Raw genomic sequence first — 17,687 nt, 5'->3', positions numbered from 1 at the left:
ACTCTGAAACCTGACATATTTGGGTAGTTCTAGGAATAATCTGATGATTTCCATACCTGGCAAAAACCTTTTTACAGCATAGTCATAGCCCTGACTTGCTCTATTCCCCTCTCTCCAGAGAACAACCACAGAACACAAAGGGAAAGCTTTTTTCCCAATTTTAAAAAGTTCTAGCCTTCCCATTGGCTCTTTTGGTCAGGTGCCCCTCCCTTTCCTTTACCTGGGGGATTTTTTAACCCTTTACAGGTACAGCAAGCAGCCACCAAGAGGGACTTTATAGCTAACTGGCTGGGTGTCCCTAAAAGGGAGCTATTCCCACCCCCCTTCACTTATCACATCTGCTCTAGAGGAGGAGGGCTTCAGAGCAGGGAACATGTATAATCTTTGGTTTCAGAGTAACAGCCGTGTTAGTCTGTATTCGCAAAAAGAAAAGGAGGACTTGTGGCACCTTAGAGACTAACCAATTTATTTGAGCATGAGCTTTGAGCTGTAGCTCACGAAAGCTCATGCTCAAATAAATTGGTTAGTCTCTAAGGTGCCACAAGTCCTCCTGTTCTTTTTATGTATAATCTTTGTTTCGCATGGCACTGATTACATTTAGGTACTACATCATTTTTTAGAAATGCAATAATTAATGCTGTGTGTTATAGCAAAGGGCAATTAGCAGGGAGTGCAGAGCTATATTTAGAGAGGAGTGAATAGTCTGCAGCCAATGATTTATTCAGCAAACCTTGCCTCCTTTTCTGTTCATGAATTTGGGAGTCTTGACTGTAGCATTAATTGAAATGATTCTCCAAATAACTGGTACTGATTATTCTTGGTCTGGAGGTTTGTGTGCAAGCAGTTTGTTGCAAGTACCCAAAATGTCATGCCTTGGTTAGCTGTCTTTGGACACATAGGTCAAGGAGTATGTTCCTGGTCTTGATTGTGTGCAAATATTCACACACACTTTGCACGATGTAATTAACGCATACAGAAAACTCTGTCCTAACAGCATTATTAAAGTTGCAGAGTCAGGCACTTCAGCCTGGGGAAATGCCAGAAGAAAGGGCCATCCTGCGCACTGAATGAGGCGGGGAGGCCGGTCGGAAAGCTAGCATGTGATCATGTAACTAACGACTGCCTCATAATGCAGATGCACCAGGGGGCAGATTGCACAGCCAGGCTTAAATCTGGCATTTCCTAACTTGTCATGACCCCGGCCTGGGCGAGCAACACAAGTAAATGCCCAGCAAGCTTGTTCAGCCTATGGCAGGGTCCGTGCTGCCGCATCCTCATTGATGTTTTTAGCCAGGCCAGTTAGATTAAAGCCGACATGGGTGTGACTACATGAGCGGAACTCTCACGTCTGACTGACGTGTAGACGTACCCTTTGAGTGTCCCTATCCCTACCCACTTCCTCCCACTGCCCCATGTGATCACTCCCACCTGGCATCCGTTCCCCAGACCTCTCTGCCTCTGCTGGCTGCTGCACCGACCCTCGCAGTTCCCCCGGCAGCTGCACCCTCTGCACTGTCTCTTAGCACATCAGCGTCCCCACACCCGCTCTCAGCGGCTTGTGCTCTGGTGCCCACAAGGGCACGCAGTTGTGTCCGATCAGCTCTGTCTTTACCTAAATGCCACCCACGACTCACACCACCAGACAGGGACATCTACTCCCCGCTGCCCTGTAGTTGGACTTGGCATCGCTCGCCCAGCTCAGAGAGCAAGGTAGAAGCCCATTTGCCATCCAGTAAGGAGAACCACCTTTCACTACCTGTGTCCAAGATCAAGTGAATTTGAACCCGTGTCCCGCAGCCAGAACTGATCACGTTGGCAAAGCAGCCCTGCCTGCTGACCACCTAAGGCACGTAGGTGGGTCTGTTCAAAGACAGCCTGCTCCTGCAGGCTCTTCCCCCAGTTCATCAACAGAGGGCAGGGGAGCTCATTCAGACCCTGTCTGCACATGGCACAAACAACTACTTGGGAGCTGGCCGGTGCCCTCCCTCAGTCACTTCTCAGCACAGCTCATCAGCTCCCTGGACCTGGGCTTTGCTTGCAAACCTCTCCCAGGCTTTGGTTTGGCCTTCTGGCACCTTTCCAGCATACCGGTAAAAGGGAAAGCTCCCGCCCTGCTGCAGAGCCCGTTCTCCCTGCACTTCTGCTAGCCCATCTCCCCCTGCCAGAGCAGCGCTGCTGGTCTGCCTGTCAGGAGCCACAGAGCCTTTAGGTGGTTTGCAGACTTTACACTACATAAAATGACAAATTCTCCCCCAGTTCCTCCCGGGTAACTGTGCTGAAGTCAGTGGGGTCCCCAGCGTGTGTCAGTCAAGGCAGAATTTGACCCAGTATGTGAAGAATTGCACAATGAGAGGCAAAAGGAAACACCTGGCTTCTAAGAATTCCTGATAGGCTCCCTCCTATGCTTTCTCCATGACGATCAACAGGGATCAAAGAGCACAGTGTTCAGATTACAGTATTACAGGCAACACACTTTGTTCCCAAACCACTTCTAACACAGCCTTAAAGGACAGAGTATCTTAATTTTCCCTTGAGGCAGAGTTTGATCTCCTAATTACGGATTAACAAAATACCACTTAGTAGTTGCTATGGACATCTTTTGTCACCATAAAATTATAGAAATATAGGACTGGAAAGGATCTTGATAGATCTTCTAGTCCAGTCCCCTGCACTCAAGGCAGGACTAAGTAATAACTAGACCAGCCCTCACAGGTGTTTGTCCAACCTGCTCTTAAAAATCTCCAATGATGGAGATTCCACAACCTCCCTGGGCAATTTGTCCTAGTGCTTAACCACCCTGACAGTTAGGAAGTTTTTCCAAATGTCCAACCTAAACCGCCCTGGCTGCAGTTTAAGTCCATTGCTTCTTGTCCTATCCTCAGAGGTGAAGGAAAAAAAATTTTCTCCCTCCTCCCTGTAACAGCCTTTTATGTACTTGAAAACTGTTATGTCCCTTTCAGTCTTTTCTTCTCCAGACTAGACAAACCCAATTTTTTCAATCTTCCTTCATAGGTCATGTTTTCGAGACCTTTCATCATTTTTGTTGTTCTCCTCTGGGCTTTCTCCAATTTGTCCACATCCTTCCTGAAATGTGGCGCCCAGACCTGGACAATACTCCAGTTGAGGCCTAATCAGTGCGGAGTAGAGCGGAAGAATTCCTTCTCGTGTCTTGCTTACAGCTCTCCTGCTAATACAGCTGTAAGGGGTGCCGCTCACCTCACGCAGGAGCCCCTGGCTGCGTGCCCATGTTCCTGCACTCTTCTCAGCTTGAGCTGTTAGCTGTGGCCCCGTGGGCAGTGTCTCGGGTGGATTTCACTGACTCTGACCTCTGGCCAAATCACCCACAGTCTATATCTGCACAAACACCATGGACCCCTTCCGGGGTTCGGCCTTCCTCGATGTCTTTATCTGCAGCCCTCTGCCTGAGCTCCGTCCTTAATTAATGCAATGGGGCCTATCACCGGACCCTTAGTTACTAACGTCTGCAGCCCCATCCAGGCTAGTCTTCAACTGTCTCTCAACCCTGGTAAGGGGCTGCACCACCAGGACTTCCTACCTGGGGACTCTTTGCCTGTGGTGGCCTCTATCTGACCGAGAGCCGCCTGAGGTAAGCGTGCGCCCCAACCCTCTGCCCCAGCCCTGAGCCCCCCCAAACCCATACCTTCCTCCTGCAGCCCGAAACCCCCAGCCCCACCCCAGAGCCCACACCCCCCAGCCCAGAGCCCATACCCCCTCCTTCACCCCAACCCCTTGCTTCAACCCACAGCCCCCTCCCACACTCCGAATCCCTCACCCCCACCACCCCCCCAGCCTGGAGCCCCCTCCTGCACCCCAAACCCCTCATCCCCGGCCCCACCCCAGAGCCTGCACTCTCAGCCAGAGCCCTATCCCCCTCCTGTACCCCAATTTCCTGCCCCAGCCTGGAGCCCCCTCCCACATCCTGAACCCCTCATTTCTGGCCCCAGCCTGGTGCCTGCACCCCCAGTTAGAGCCCTCACCCCCTCCCGTGCCCCAGCCCCCTGCCCCAGCCCAGCAAAAGTAACTGAGGGTGGTGGAGAGCGAGCCACGAAGGGAGGGGGAATGTAGTGAGCGGGGGAAGGGCCTCAGGGAAGAGGCAGGGCAGGGGCGGGGCCTCAGGGAAGGGGTGGGGCTAGGGTGTTTGGCTTTGTGACATTAGGAAGTTGGCAACCCTATCTTCAGCTGAGTCACTCTTCACACTGGTCCCCTTCTGGGGGGACGGGATCAAAGTCCAGCCAGCGCTGACCCTTAAGTGCTATCTGGAATAGGGATGCTTTCTTGAATCAGGGCCTACATCTAGGGTAACTTCACTGAATTCAAGGAGCGGTTACTGCAGAATTACAGGGGTGTAATGGATCAAAACTGGGAAAGTTTGTTAGTTGGCATCTGTCGCTAATGCAGCTATGCTCAGTGTCATCTAAAGATGTGCAGCCACTGTCCTTGTCCAACAACTTGTCCACCAGTTTGGTTTCCAGAACTGATAAAGGTTCCCAGGTCCTTCTTAGCTTTGCAGGATATTTCATGACTGCCTGTGGCTCTCTCTGTAAAGGCCCTCCCATGTCTCCCACATGCACACCTTGTTACCTGCATGAGAAAATGCAATGCACTTATTTTTGTACATGCCTTCTTTGCTGCTGTCTCTCTGCAAAGAGTCATTGCTTATCTTGTGCTCCTTCCTCCCCAGGCTTTCAGCAGTTATAACCACTCCTGCATAGCTCTGAAATGACTCAGCCACCCTCATGGTATCTGTGCTATAGCATTTCCCTCGCCCTTCTGGTCATTTGTCTCTGTCCATTGCCAGCTCCTTGGGCAGGGACTGTGGCTTCTCTTCTGTTTGGGAAGCACTCAGCACATTTTGGGCCCTCCCAGAAATAAATGGATTGATGAGAAACATTCACTATAGAGTAACCCTGGGTAACTGTGTTCCAGAAAACACTCTTCCTCACCCTCTCTACCTGCTGGGATTTCCCTGATCTGCACTTCATTGGAGAGTAGATCTGACTCGCCAACAATTCTGACTAATTATTTAACACCTCTTTTCACAAAGCATTGCAGAAGCTAAGGGCTCCTTTCCTCACCATTTGAATGAGTCATGGTCTATATCTAGAGCATATATATTTGTCCTGCTAGACTGTTATTGTGAAACATCAATTCCTCACTCTTCCCATCCATTAGATTGGGCATTTCTCACCTCTATTGTGTCCCTCATGAGTCTCTGAATGCAGTTGTAAGAATGCTGCCATTAACACAGCTTCTCTGCATCAGCCCGGCATAGAATCGTAGGACTGGAAGGGGCCTTGTGAGGCCACCCAGTCCAGTCCCCTGCACTCATGGCAGGACTATATTATCTAGACCAGTGGTTCTCAAACTTTTTTTTTTTTTTTTTGTGGACCACTTGAAAATTGCTGAGGGTCTCGGCGGACCACTTAATGATCTTTCCAAATGTTGTTTGTACGGTTAGCTAACTATTGTAGAGCACTTTGGATAAAAGCGCTATATAAAAAAACAATAATAATTAACATTTTATTGTTCTACGAATAAAAGCACACAACTCATATTTTAATATCGGTAGTCTTACCTTTCTAATGTGATGGATGTGCCCTCTCTCCCCTGCCGTGGCAGCCCCTGAACTGGGGCTGGAAAGCAGGGTGGGGTTTCTCCCCACCACAGCAGCCACAGAGCTGGGGTGGGAAGGACGGCCGTCTCTCCCCGGCAGCCGCAGCCCTAGAGCTGAGGAAAGTCACCTCTTTCTCTGGCTGCCGCAGCCCTGCATGTCCCATATTCCCCCCATCCCCTCTTCTCACCCCACTTCCCCCTCCCACCTCCCTCTATTTCTCCCAAGACCATCACCTCACCTTACATGTGCGTCTTCTCCAGGCACCTAATTAGTGGAGCCACTCCTGCATGGCTCCACTAATTAGGGGGGTGGCCCTTGATGCTCTCGTGTGCGGCCGCCCAGGTGCGCACCTTAGAGGGAACTATCCGCGGACCACCTGAATGGAGCTCGCAGACCACTGGTGGGCCATGGACCACAGTTTGAGAACCTCTGATCTAGACCATCCCTGACAGGTGTTTGTCCAACCTGCTCTTAAAAATCTCCAATGATGGAGATTCCACAACCTCCCTAGGCAATTTACTCCAGTGCTTAACCACCCTGACAATTAGGAAGTTTTTCCGAATGTCCAACCTAAACCTCCCTTGCTGCAATTTAGGCCCATTGATTTTTGTCCTGTCCTCAGAGGTTAAGAACAATTTTTCTCTCTCCTCCTTGTAACAAACTTTTATGTACCTGAAAACTGTTATCATGTCCCCTCTTGGTCTTCTCTTCTCCAGACTAAACAAACCCAATTTTTTCAGTCTTCCCTCAAAGGTCATGTTTTCTTAGACCTTTAATCATTTTTGTTGCTCTTCTCAGGACTTTCTCCGATTTGTCCACATCTTTCCTGAAATGTGGCATCCAGAACTGGACACAATACTCCAGTTGAGTCCTAATCAGAGTGGAGTAGAGTGGAAGAATTACTTCTCGTGTCATGCTTACAACACTCCTGCTATTACATGCCAGAATGATGTTCGCTTTTTTTGTAACAGTGTCACATTGTTGACTCATATTTAGCTTGTGGTCCACTGTGACCCCCAGATCCCTTTCTGCAGTACTCCTTCCTAGGCAGTCATTTCCCATTTTGTATCTGTGCAACTGATTGTTCCTTCCTAAGTGGAGTACTTTGCATTTGTTCTCATTGAAATTCATCCTATTTACTTCAGACCATTTCTCCAGTTTGTCCAGATCATTATGAATTTTAATCCTATCCTCCAAGGCACTTGCAGCCCCTCCCAGCTTGGTATTATGCCATTATCTAAATCATTGAAGATATTGAACAGAACCAGACCAAAAACGGATCCCTGTGGGATCCCACTCCATATGCTCTTCCAGCTTGACTATGAACCACTGATAACTGCTCTCTGGGAACGGTTATCCAACCAGTTATTCACCCACCTTATAGTAGCTCCATCTAGGTTGTATTTCCCTAGTTCGTTTATGAGAAGGTCATGCGAGACAGTATTAAAAGCCTTACCATAGTCAAGATACACCACACCTTTCTCTCTGTTGTGGAATACATGGATATATGTTCACCTGGGGGCACGTTTGTCTTGTTATTTTCCAGGGTTATAACCTCAACAAAGCAAAGAAAAGAGAACTAGAAAACAGGCAGGACATGGGAGTCGAAGGGAGCTGCTGGGTGCTCAGCACTTGAGAATCAGGCCATTTATTTGGGATCCTCAACGGGGACATCTGCACCGCAAGCAGAAACCCGTGGCAGTGAGTCGCAGTGCCTGGATTCATGCTATGGGGCTAAAGTTAGCTGTGTAGACAGTTGGGCTCTGGCTGGAGCGTGGGCTCTGAAGCTTAGGACGGGGGGGTCAGGTTTCAGAGCCTGGGCTCCAGTCCAAGCCTAAATCTTTACACAGGTGTTCCCAGTGCCATAGCATGAGCCCTGCGAGAGCCAAGCGTGTAGACCTGGGCGCCGAGGCTTGCTGCTGTGGATTCTGCTCGCCATGTAGACGTACCCACTGTGAAGTTAGAAGCTCAGCATTAGGCAACCAGTTGTGAAATGTTGGTGGTAGCGAAGATGTAAGTGCCCATCACAGAGAAGCTGGAAAGCACTTTTCCTGCTTACTCTAGGTCATCTTGTCAATCCGCCGACGTCTGCATCCCATGCTCTTCGGTGTCGTACACCTGTTTGACGAAGCAGTGACTGTGTCAGCAGCTGGTTCTCTTGAATGGACGGAAGCAGCCAGCATTGCCTTTCACACAACGTGGAATTTATTCCGTGACAGTCTGAATGACTGGCCCTTCTGCTGCGTGAGGTCTGAGCAGCTCTCTGCTCCCAGTGCTGGGGCTCTCCTGTTTCCAAAGTGAGACGATGGCCCTTTTCAGAGCGCTATTGACCCTCTTCTCCCTGACACATGTCCAGCCGGTGGGACTAGATGACTCTGGGGGATGGGAATGGACTCTGCAGCTACCAGTGCTGGGTCACGGATTCCAAACCATCCTGCACCAGTAGGGACTGAAGGTCATTAGTAACGAGCTGATGGATGCTTAGGGGCTTATGTTAAAGGAGTTGGTGATCTCGTGTGTGCAATCCGAGGTTGCCATTAGGTTGCAGACTTAGGCTTAGACTTAGGTTGCAGCAGGGAAGTTAGGAAAAAGTCCCCCTCCTCCTGCCCCCAGATGCTAGCACCAGACCAGGAGCAACAGTCTAGACAGTGGTTCTCAACCTTTGTGGACTCAGGACCCATTAGTAAATGTTTATGGCCTGTTGCGACCCAGTAACTAGTCTGGGGGTGGAGGCCTTGGGGTGGTTTCAGTTGGATCCTGCCCCTCCCCAGGGTGGGGGGGTTCCCGCTCAGTTCTCACCCCACAGTGGGGCTCTTGCAGCTCCTGTGCTGTGGGGCTGGCTGCACCTGGCTCTCGGCTCTGGCCCCGCCCCCCTGACTGGACCCTGTTCGTGTGAGTGGAGCTGTGACCTGGCTCATGGGGTTGCAGTGCCATTCACTCAAATGGTGGCCTACCCGGACGCCTGGGCCACACCTGCGTGGAGCTGGGACCACAGAGGTTGGGGTGCCCGGAGCAGGGAGGCCAGCCCAGCCAGCCCCGTGGGACAGGAGCCTCAGGAGCTGCTACGCCACCCTTTGAAGCAGTTTGGCGACCCAAGTTTGGGTCCTGACCCACAGGCTGAGAAACCCTGGGCTAGACAGGACGCTGGTGCATTTACCATCGTGTCTTTTCAGACCCCCTGTTCCTGTCACTCCACACCCATGTGCTGTCCCCTCACCATCCCTGATGGAGACTATTCACATCAGCTATAAAGACTCATGGATCCCTTCCCTCCACAGCAACGAGTCCCCACTGGATGGTCCTTTTCCTCCCTGACTCATTCTTGGGGTCCCGCATTCTGGGCTGTCACTCAGGGTGTCCCGGGTTTTGCCAGCTATGGCCAGGCACACCCGCTGCACCCAAGCCCCCAGCAATCTCCCCACCCACTGGTGCAGGCCTGGTGGTGACAGAGCACTCTGGGCTCAGTCCAGAACCCCAGTACGGCCCCTGGCTGAGCAGTGAGCAGGGGATTCCCTCCGGGGCTATGGGGCTCACCAGGAGGTTTGTCGTAGGGGTCTTGTCGGGGTCGGGTCGGGGAACACATGGATGGAGCTGTGCCCTGGCAATCCCTGATGGCAACTCAAGCAGTTCTGAAGCTGGCGTAAATTATGCCAGAGGCCAAAACAGCCATTGGCTGCTCTAAGGAGTGGGACGTTCCCCTGTGACTCCCTGGCTGGTCACAGGAGAGGACTGAGTCTTCTGTACCCGAGGAGGATATGGCTCTCTGGAATACGATCAGTGTGTGTGCATTCGTTTACAGGGAAAGAGACTTCAGTGCACCAAACCTGGCCGGAATATTACACTAAATATTTGTTTTTAAAACATGCAGCAATTCTGCATATGACTGCCATGCTTGGCTGAGAAGGCATCTATGGCTGCCGTGTAAATAGATACATGGCCTGCGGGCTCTGCCTGCCTTTCCCTTTGTTTCACCAGCAGTAGGAAAATTCTCAGATTTGAACTTGAAGCTATTGTCTGACACATTCCAGATGCAAGGTCATGTGTGTTCATCACCTGGAGTCCCTCAGAAGTCCTCTGGGAGGTTATAGGGTAGGCCCATGGGTTTCACGTGGTGAAACAGATATCGGGGGTGGCCCTGGAGGAGGAGAATTGGGTTGAGGGAGGTGGTAATAGCTATAATTGTTCGGTTTGTAAGCAAATGCATCACACGTGGTTTGGGGGACAGATATTCTGCTTTTCTTGATTGAGAACACAGTGCTTGCGATATACGAACATAGCAGAAAACCTGCCAATCAAATGACAGTATTGTAAGTCTGCAGAACCAAATCCCTACAAGCCTGGTTTTCCTGTACCCCAGCCTGCCACAAGCGGCTGGACCAGACCACCGGAGCGCCCATGTGCAGTGCAGCTCTGCTCTCCAGCCTGCGCTAACTGGGAGCCAAAACCCCTGCTAGGGACGGCTAGTCAGCAGCTCTTACAAAGTCCTGGGAGTGTACCACTGAGCTGATGCTGAGTTGTCACCAAACAGGTGAGGAAGCATCAAGCTAAAGCCAGATATTTCTAACCTGAGGTCATTATGAAGCATGTCATTTCACTCTTATAAAAGAAAACGTCAGTCCTGTAATTATTCAGCATCCTCCCGCAGCTGCTCACACTTGCATGCCACTGGTTCCATGTTATTATTAGGTATCTAGTGTTTGCCAGCTAAATGATGTTGATTGCAAGGACAGACATGGAAAATATATGCCATAATTTCTAGCAAGTGACTTGCTGGCTTCTTTAATGGAGCTTGATACTCTATTTAGTACACACAAGCTGACTACACTACAGTAGAACCCCATCAGACACACATCTGTGTTCTGGAATGTGCAGATATCGTATACACACCTACCTACACATTTGTCCATGTATAGACTTAATAAAATGCTTTTATGTTTGCACATCTGCTGCAAGACAGGACGGTACACAGGCAGGGCAATGAGTACACCAATGCTCTTCTCTGGTGACACACAAACATGCATGCAGTAATGCACCTGCGTAAACACGGCCATACTCTTGTACCATGCCTGCAGGAACAAACTTATATAAGCCACTACATAGTTGGTGATGCAATTTTGCATTCCCTAGAAGCTTTGTGTGGACTCAGTGCTGCATTATGTGTATTAATCATTTCAATAATGCAGCATTTAGATATTTGATGTGTAACATAACAAATATCACTGTAATCTAGCATAGCTGTTATTCACACTCAGTGCCTGGATGGTAACCTCTCCCAAGGGCTCTCCATTTACTTACTGCTAGAATGGCTGATGCCTACTGGCTGTGAAAGCCCTTGTATGAACCTTGGATACAATGTTATTACAAACACGGGCCCAGCACATCCACACGTGACCGTGCTGAAGCCTGGCGTTGAGGCAAAAGGAATTAATTCCTTTCATGAGCGAGCTCCGCTCACGGTATCTGGGGCTGATCAGCCGATGCAAAGTGACCAACTTTTGCTGAAGACACATGAAACGTCAAGAAGCAACGGCTGTACGTTCCCATGGTGCCCCTCTAAGGTGAAACGCCTGAGTATGTCTAAATTGCTGGACTGTAGCTCTCACCGATCGATCTGGGGAGTACGGTCTTCAGGGGTGCGCCGCACTAGTGACTAGCTAGCAGCATTGCCCTGTCGTGCGGAATCACACTGAATCCTGCCAGCGAAGGCTGGCACCTGGGAGGGAAACACCCAAAGGTGGTGAGGTGGGCACTCTGGGGAGGAGTGGGCGGATTCTCGGAGTAGGAGGTGACTGTTCAGAGGGCAGCCGGGGCGTGGGGGGTGGGGTGCAATGCCAGTGAACAGAGTGGGCAGCGCAGGCTGGCCGCCGAGGGAGGTGTGAGGCTGCTTGCCAGAGAGCACCCCTCATGTCGGAGCTAGTTACCCCTGGGCCAGGCCTCGGGCCCCAGCCTCCTCCCTGGCTGGGGTGCTGGCATTGTTTGGAGGTTGCTTTGCACCCTGAGGCTAGACTTGTTTTAGGGCTTTTTTACAATGGTTTTAGGCTATAACGTCAGTAACCCTGTTCAATGCCGACCGCCAGCGACGTGCTGGAAGGGATGTTGAATGGCTCGCTCGGCAGCTCCTTTGTGGGGCTCTGAGGGAATGACTGACAAGTTAATTACAATGTTAGTAATGAGGTCTGAGCCAGGCTGTCCTCAGCCCCCCCTACACTCCTGTGGTTTGTTCAATTGACCAGCCAGCTGGGTGACCAGACAGCAAGTGTGAAAAATCGGGACGGGGGTGTGGGGTAATAGGAGCCTATATAAGACAAAGACCCAAAAACCAGGACTGTCCCTATAAAATCGGGACATGTGGTCACCCTACCAGCCAGACACCAAGAAAAGAGACAAGAGAAGCGAGGCCATGACTGTTAGGTAGAGCAGCCCCAGCCCCACCCACTGCAGCCATCAGGGCAAGGCTGGCCCAGCCTCGGGCCAAGGAACACCCTGACCCATGGAGGCTTGGCTAAGCCTGCCCGTGAAGGCAGGTTGACAGGCAAAGGTCCTCTGGCCCAGCAGCAGGGACCGCGTTTGCTACGCAGACAGGGATGTCGGGAGCGCGTTCACACCCATAAAAACAACGAGGAGTCCGGTGTCACCTTAAAGACTAACACGGCTACCTCTCTGATAGTTCACACCCATGTTAACACCCTGCCTGAGACACACTAGACCTCACACCCACAACGTTAGAACAGAAAACAAGGAACGGCTAGATGCCCAAACGCCCACAAGCCATCTAAGACGAGCCGCCCGCAGCCCTTGGAGGTCTTGGGGGTTTATGTATCTAATATAAATGTGTTCATGGGTTTTTACCAGCTGTCATGGGAGGCACCAGGAATCCTACTTCACAAGACCCCCCTTGGCCTTTCACAGAACACTCTGACTTCTCTAACCATGCCCCTCTTCTTGGCAATGCCCCGGCGCCTGTCCACAGAAGGCGTGATTCCCGAGCTAGGCCAAACAGGGCCCCAGCAGATGTCAGGGACTTTAGAACAGGACTTGGGGCCCATGGCGGGGAGAGATAGCTCAGTAGTTTGAGCCTTGGCCTGATAAACCCAGGGTTGTGAGTTCAATCCTTGAGGGGGCCATTTAGGGATGTGGGGCAAATATTGGGGATTGAGCAGAGGGTGGGACTAGATGATCTCCTGAGGTCCCTTCCAACCCTGAGAGTCTACGATTCTAGGCTCTCGTAGGCCTTCCCACAGTTCCAGGGAAGGCTCAGCCTCTCTCCGGGAGGCAGGTGAAGTCTGTGGGGTTTGTTGTGCTGCTCCCCCAGGACGATAGGAAGGTCAGGCGTTAAATGTGCTAACTGGCAATTTGTGTGTGTCGCTGGAACGAGCCTGATTCCAGGTGCCCGCTAGGCACCCCAGCCCTGGGACGGTGCTCCTGGTGATGCAGGACAGCATCACAGACAATTCAAGATTGGGGTTACCTGAAGAGGGTCCTTAGTCGCACCAGAGGCACGTGCATGGTCTAATACTGACTGGCAGGGCATGGCGGGGGTGCTGGGCCCAGAGATACAGAGGGACCACAGGAACAGAGACCGAGCCAGACACACTGGGCACAGGGCAGCTCTTGGCAGGCCAGGCAGCCTGTGGGCACAGGACACCCATGCTGACAGCTCTGCCCACGGGAGGTTTGCTCTGCTGGAACGGAGTGGCCGCTTGGTCACTCTCATGGGGCTCACTGGGAAACCAATGGCAGCCAGGCACCTACCTGCATTTCTGAAAATCGCACTAGGTGCCTAGCTGCACCTCTCCCCTTAGGGCAGCTGGCCATAGGTGCCGGCTTCCTCTGTTCCCAGGGGGTGCTTGACCCCCCCTCTGCCCCAGGCCCTGCCCCCACTCCACTCCTTCTCCCAACCCCCCACCCTGCCTCTTCCTGCCCCTGCTCTTCCCCCTCCCGCCCAGGGCCTCCTGCACACCGCGGGACAGCTGAGCCCCAGGGCGCGGGGGAGGAGCTGATCAGCAAGGCTGCCAGCATGCGGGGCGGGGGGAGGGAGGCACTGATCCGTGGGGCAGCCGGTGGGTGCTGAGCATCCACAGTTTTCTCCCCCATGGGGGCTCCAGCCCTGGAGCACCCACAGAGTGGCCCCAGCGCTGGGCTGACAGATGCTCTGGGCTCAGGGAATAGGTGTGACTGAACTGGGATCAGCCACTCACTGGGGACGCTGCAGCCCGTCACCCTCCTGCCTCGCCTTTGGCCTGCTACACAGTCAGGCCGAGGCCCGGGGACAATGTGCAGGGAGCAGCGTCTCTGGGAAGGTCCTTTGGGGCTTTCCCCCAAACTGAATGGGGCAACTCCAATATGGAGGAAATGGCCCCGTGTTGATGCATCCCAGCTAGAGCCACACTCAGCCCGTGGCCTGCAGCCCCACCGTACCTGGACGCTTTCGGCAAGATGACAACAGCAAAGTGTGTTGCTGTTACAAATGTTGTCACTAGCAGCAGCACCAGTGAGGAGGGGGTTAGCTCCCCCCCCCGGGAGTGGGTCTTTCACGTTGGCGCCCAGGGGCTCGGGACGTGAACCCGGCATTGTGTCGTATGCGGAACGTTCTCTTCACAACTAGAAGACCCTGGGGGCTTGGCATTAACGGGGGGTTCACATGCCACAGGAGCTGCTTCCCGAGGTGCCCCAGCACAGCTCCATCCTACCTCTAGTTCCCCCCGCAGCTGAAGTCACACATTGCTCCTGGCCACCTCCAGGAACCCGCTTCAAACCAACGTGAAGCAGGGCCGTGTACCAAGAGCCCACAGTAAGCCTGGGTCTTTTCTCCTGATCTTTCACACCAGCGTCGCGGTGGATTGAATTGCAAAGGTAAGTCCAGCATTACCCCACTCAGAAGGGAAGGGGAGCGGGGTAAACGCACCCTCCAGGAGCTATCCGCATGGTTTTTCTCTGTCAAACCCAGCCGTGTTCAGGGCACATGTGTCTCCTTTGATGTAGAGGAACATCCAGCCCATTCCACAGACACTTGTCTGGAAATAGCATCCGTGACGTTCCTTTGCTTGGCCATTAGCTTCTCTCTCCCCCTGGACAGAAGCACCTGTGCAGTGCCCCCACCCCACAACCACTGGCCTCCTGCTGCGGTGATGCCAGGTGTCTAGACAGGAGCAAGTGCTCTGGGTGCAGCCAGAGCTTGTTTCGACCAACACAGGCAGCTGAATTCTGCAGAGCCCCCCCACGAGTCTCTGGCCCACACTGGCTGATTTATGAGCCGGGGACATCCAATCCCTGGCTAATGTCAACAGGGGAAGACAGAGGTGTACGCCCTGGGACCGTGGGAGGAAACAGCAGGGCGTGCTTGTCCCGTTCACAGCTCGCAGTCGGCGGGCTTTCAGAAGAGGGAGGAATCTGTCAGCACCATTTCAGGCCAGCAGCGAGATTTCTGCCTGCTCGCCTTGCCGCTGGAGCTCCCTTCTGGAGGAGGGAAGGTTTCTCTTGCGAGGCCCACTGGAGAACACTGACCCCAGTGTTAATCGGAGGCTGCCGAGGATTTATCCCCTCAGCTGGCTACAGGGGCACACCGTTACTCAGCGGGGCAGCAGCAGGGCAAGCCGAGGGAAAGGAGCCTTGAAATGATGCTGCTGCATACATCTGGGAGCCCTGTTGGCGAGCCAGCCGCTCGCCGCCTTTGCAGCCCTGCCTCCCTGCACTGATGGGCTCCAGAGAAAACGAGCTCGTTGTCTAAAGCTCTTTGTTGGCTTGCAGGCACCACGGTAGATCTGGGATGGACACAAAGTGCCCAGCAGATGTTCAGTGGACTTGCAGGTGGATGTGCCTAGGGGCACGTGATGGGGCAACCCTTGAGAGCACTGCTTGTCAGCTGCGGGTGATGCTGCGGTCTCTTTTCCCCTGCTCCTGATGCCCCATTGACCTCGCTTGGGGGGTCTACGGCGGCTCAGCCTTCCAATCAAGTCCCACAGCTAAGAGATGAATGGACAAACCCCTTCTGGGGTAACAAAGTTCAACCAGTGGTTGGCCCTTCTCTGAGACGGGCTTTTAGTAACGAGTCTTGTCCCAGGAACAAGTCTGGCCAGTGCGGTAACCTGGGCCGGCCCCTACTCCAGGTCCCAACACAGCAACCTTGTCAGTAGCAGCTACGTACGGCTCCCTTAATAGCTGCAGCATCTCCTGGGTTGCTTCCCACTCGGTCCCATCACCCTCACTCATTCGTTACCTGAGGGATGCAGTCCTTGGGGGCCGCTCCATCTGTTCCCTGCTTGAGTAGGGTCTCTCCCAAGCCTCCCTGCCTGGCGAGCTTTCCAGCCTGGTGAGCAAACAGGGACATCTCAGAGCCGACTGTGACAGAAACCTCCCCAGAGATGATTTGGGAGATACGGACACTAAGCCTGTGCTGAACGTCCATGCAAGGGGGTGCATGGCTAGCCACCATGGGTAGCAGTGTGGAGGGAAGAACAAACTCTGCAGGGCTGTTATGTTCCCCCACCTGCAGCCAGGGGTGGGGAATGGGTTAACACGAGGTTCTTTCTCCCCGTTTCCTGCCCCGGGCCAGGGGAGGTCAAGATGCAAGTTGCAAGTTGTGACTGAGTCTGGCACCAGGTCTGCCCCTGTGGTAATGCAGCTGTTTATTTTGTTTTACCAAAATAATAAAGATTCCCCTGTCCAAGGTTATAGGCACCACAGCAGACATACTCAGAGTCTGTTCAGTTCCATTACACCTCAGCAGCATTGAAATCATCAGTTCCACTGGGACTCCACCTACCCCTTTCCTCAAGGAGGAAGCAGCCTCTCAGTGCTCTCCAAAAGAAAACATTAAACAGCTAAGTGCTTCCCATTACACAGGGCTTGTGGCAAAGCTCCAGCAGACACCGCTACAGTATCATCAACTCCACCCAGTCAAAAATCATGAGTCAGGCCTAAAAAGAAAATCGTGAGATTGGCATAAAATTCATGAGATTATTTTTTAAAATTACATTTTGGGTTTATTTTCATTTCCTTCTCGTTTCGGAGTGGTTAGTGCATATTTGGGTCCCCGTTCCAAGCTTTTTTCCACAAAGAGGGCTAGAAACTTACTTTAGCATTATTAATGAAAACTGAGAGCCGTACATAGAATCATAGAATATCAGGGTTGGAAGGGACCTCAGGAGGTCATCTAGTCCAACCCCCTGCTCAAAGCAGGACCAATCCCCAACTAAATCATCCCAGCCAGGGCTTTGTCAAGCTGGGCCTTAAAAACCTCTAAGGAAGGAGATTCCACCACCTCCCTAGGTAACCCATTCCAGTGCTTCACCACCCTCCTAGTGAAATATTCCCATGACTCCAGGAGCTGGGGCTTTAAGAAAAATACCAAATATCACAAGACCAGCAATACAATCAGGAGAGTTGGAGAAACTGCATCTCTGAGCCAAAGTAAGGTTGTAGTTGGCCATGTTGCACTTTCTTTCAGCTTTAAACACAATAAACTCCCTTTTTTTTACTTCCTGCTGTTGGTAAACATCCTGCCTGAAGGAAGGGTGGACGCGAAAGCCAGCAGTTTCCAAGTGGCTGGTGTGCTGCTGTTTTTCCCCCATGCACTTTGCATGTTAACTCCAATCCCTTAGATATCCCAAAATAACACCCGATCAAAACAAAAACAAAAAAAGAGGAAATAAGTAAATAAAGATACAAATTAAATTTAAATAAAGATACAGATTTCTGCATATCATTTACCATGAGATCAGGGTATCTGCATAAACGTTTCAGTTTAATCCTATCTCAATTATTTTAATTTAGTGTGGGGAAAAGGGATATGTGCATTGGATTGGAAAGTTTATCTGTTCCCTCAGCCATCTTCCTGCAGACAAATACGCTGGCGTGATTTATCCTTCACCTTATTGGCTCACGTACACGGTGACATTTGTTCTCATTAGAGACACTTCCTGTTATGATTGTTTTCTTTGTCACTGCTTCCTGCACTGCTTGGGGCAGTTGATAAATGAGATCAGTCATGCAAACTGTTACAGTTACTTAGACTGATCAACCCTAAGCTAGACACATTTCATTACTCTTACCT

This window comes from Lepidochelys olivacea (assembly GCF_965140295.1).
Source record: "Lepidochelys olivacea isolate rLepOli2 genome assembly, chromosome: 11".
In the NCBI taxonomy this organism is placed as follows: Eukaryota; Metazoa; Chordata; order Testudines; family Cheloniidae; genus Lepidochelys; species Lepidochelys olivacea.
The sequence above is the reverse complement of the archived record's forward strand: the minus strand, read 5'-3'. Positions refer to the sequence as shown.